The sequence below is a fragment of the Tamandua tetradactyla genome, chromosome 9, assembly GCF_023851605.1.
Source record: "Tamandua tetradactyla isolate mTamTet1 chromosome 9, mTamTet1.pri, whole genome shotgun sequence".
Taxonomy (NCBI): Eukaryota; Metazoa; Chordata; class Mammalia; order Pilosa; family Myrmecophagidae; genus Tamandua; species Tamandua tetradactyla.
This window is the reverse complement of record NC_135335.1, coordinates 23,564,009-23,567,401: the sequence shown is the minus strand read 5'-3', so window position 1 is coordinate 23,567,401 and position 3,393 is coordinate 23,564,009. Positions and strand designations below refer to the sequence as shown.

General features: G+C 35.7%; 1 pseudogene; it reads left to right on the top strand.

Annotated features, from left to right (window-relative positions):
• The first annotated feature begins 395 nt into the window (after positions 1-395).
• LOC143645623 (olfactory receptor 4P4-like) lies at positions 396-3,393 on the top strand (annotated as a pseudogene).

Sequence of the window (3,393 nt, the reverse complement as noted above, 5' to 3'; positions counted from 1 at the left end):
TATACTTAAGATAAGAAAAGAGAAAAACTTCCAACCAAGAATTGATATCTAGCAAAGCTGCCCTTCAAAAATGAGGAAGAGTTTAAGATATTTTCAGACAAACAGACACTGAGGGAGTTTGTGAATGAGACATGCTTTACAAGAAATACTAGAGGGAGCATTACAGGAAGATAGGAAAAGACAGGAGAGAGAAGTCTGGATAAGAGTGTAGAAATGAGACTATCAGTAAAGATAAGAAGAGAGACAAAATAAGACATTATGTGTCAGAATAAAATCATTGCAGGTACAGAAATGTGGATGAATTAGCCAGAAGCAAAAGGACAAATACTATATGGTCTCACAAACATGAACTACATCAATGAGCAAAATTTGAGAGTTAAAATTGAAAACACAGAATGTTCAGCAATACTGATTGTAAAGATCCAGAAATGGATAGCACAATGCTGTCTGACAGTAACACAGTACTGTAAATAAACTAAAGAAAGTTGAATGTGAGTATGATTGAGAGAGAAAGGATAGCGGAATGTATGCCACCAGAAGGAAAGATAGAAGATAACTATTAGGGAGGTATACTTCAGTGAAACCTAGAGTGAACAATGATGATGATTAAATGTACAGAGATAAGAAAGTTTTTACAGGAGGGAGAACAAATGAATGTCAACCATGCAGGGTGTTGAAAGTATGATGATATATGAAAAAAATAAAATCAATGCAATCTTGGGTATATAGTTAACAGTGACATTGTTATAGTCATCCATTAAATATAACAAAGGAAATATACCAAAGCTAAATGCCAATGAGAGGGGGATATAAGTGAGGGGTATGGGATTCTTGGTGGTGTCATTATTTCTCCTTTCTTATTTTATTTTATTTTTTCAATTTCTTATTCTAATTTTTCTCCCCTTTTCTTATTTCTTTGCACAAGAAATGGAAATGTCCTCATATAGATTGTGGTGATGAATGCATAACTCTGTGATTATACTGGAAAACATTGTTTATTAAGGATGGATTATGTTGTTTGTGAGTAAAACTGTTTAAAAATAAACAGAAAGATACACGTGCTGAAGAAAAGTTGGATAAAGATGTACTTATTCACTCTTGTTAGGGAAGTAGAATGGTGAAGACCTTTTGGAGGGCAGTGTGGTGATTCCACAGGAGGCTAAGTATAGGGTTGCCCTCTGATCCTGCAATCCTTTATTCTGTAGGCTATTCTTATGCATTATATAGATATCCCTTTTTAGTTTTCAGTGCATTGGAATAGCTAGAAGGAAACAACCAAAACTCTTGAAAGGTTATCCAATTTCCTCAATTATTGAATATGACTGTATAACTATATAGCTTTTACAGCGTGACCATGCAATTGTGAAAATCTTGTGGTTAACACTCCCTTTACCCAGTGTATGGACACTTAAGTGATGTTCTAGTTTGCTAGCTGCTGGAATGCAATATACCAGAAATGGAAGGCTTTTAAAAAGGGGAAATTAATAAATTGAAGTTAATAGTTTTTAGGCCATGGAAATGTCCCAATTAAAGCAAGTCTATGGAAATGTCCAATCTAAAACATCGAGGGAAGGATACCTCCATTCAAGAAGGTCAATAAAGTTCAGGATTTCTCTCAGTTGGAAGAGTGAACACGATGTCATCTGCTTGCTTCCTCTCCAGTTCCTTGCTGGCTGGTGGACTGTCTGCTTCCTGGTTCTGCAGTGTTCTCTGTAGTGGCTTTCTTGTGGCTCTGTCATTCTTCTCTGCTTTCTCTGAATCTCCCTTTTGTAGGATTCCACTAAAGTAATCAAGACCAGTTAGAATGAGTGGAGACACATCTCCACCTAATCCAGTTTAACAACCACTCTTGATTGAGTCACATCTCCAGGGAGATGATCTAATTAAAGTTTCAAACATACAGTATTGAATAGGGATTAAAATAAATGGCTGCCTATTTCAAAATGGGATTAGGATGAAGACTTGGCTTTTCTAGGGTACATACATTCTTTCAAACTTGCCCAAGTAAGAATAAAGGTAATAAATAAATAAATAATATAGAGGGATAAGCAGTATGGGATATTTTGGGTGCTATTTTTTACTTTTATTTTTATATTTACTCTTATTGTTTTGGAATACTGAAAACATTGAAAAATCGATTATAGTGATGAATGTGCAAGTATATGATGGTGTTCTGAACCATTGGTTGTATACTTTGGATGAATATATGGAATGTGAATATATCTGGATAAATTTGCATTAAAAATTATATGTGCATGCAAATTAGTTGTAAGAGTGTCAGAATTAAAATACATTCTCATTTACTATCATTTGATGTAATAAAAAACCCAAAATCTACATAGCATTTAAAAGAATTAGCTTGTAAGGAAACTGCTGTGACTTGTGACATATTTTAACTTAATCTCTCTAAATGTTATAAAATGCTACTTAATCTTAATATTCATTTTATATTATTACAGATAAAGTTTTTGGTGTGTACTCTGAACTTACTCATCCTTACAGAAAATCATAACCACTGAATATGTCTTATTGGGGCTCTGAGAGAACAGGCAAATAGAACTACTTTTCTGTTTCTGGTTTCTGCTCTGTTGCTGGACAGTTTTAATGGGGAACGTCATATTACAACCACATGCAGCCATCTAATCAAACAACTCATGTACTACTTTCTCTACCACCTCACCCTCATGGACCACTTCTTCACCTTTGCTGTGGTTCACTAGCTAATCCGAGACGAAGCTGCAGAGAGAAAAAAGCATTTCCTACAACTCTATGTCCAACTCTCCCCAACCCACTTCTGGCAGGGCTGGGAGTCTTAATCTTGGTGCCCTTGGCTTTTGATTGCTATCCTGCCATTGTCAAGCCTCAGTACTACATGGTCATCATGACCAGGCAGAGGTATTACACCCTCATCTTGTTCATGAGATGTGTAGTACGTAGGCTTTTGGCACTCAATTATTTTACTGCTCATAGCCCTTGATGTTCCTTTCTGTGGCCCTAATGAGATTAGTCACTACACATGTGATGTGAAGCTGCTTTTGAAACTGGTGTGCAAAGATGTTCATACGGTTATTATCTTAGCTATTATCAATTCAGGAATATTGGTGGTTACAATTTTTCTTGTTCTGATGTCTTCTTACACAAACATACTGTACAATCTTAGGACAAGTTCTTCTGTAGGATGATGCAAGGTCTCTCAACCTGTAGCTCTTACATTCTGCATGTAGTTTGTTTTTTGTGTTCTGTGTGTATAACTATATTCTACCTGCTGAGAATAATGACAAGGAAATCTCTGTGTTTTGTGCTGTGATTACAGACATTCTGAGTCCTCTAGTCCAAAGCTTAGGAAATAGGGAGAAAAATAATTGCCATGTGAAAGGTATGCTTCTGAAATAA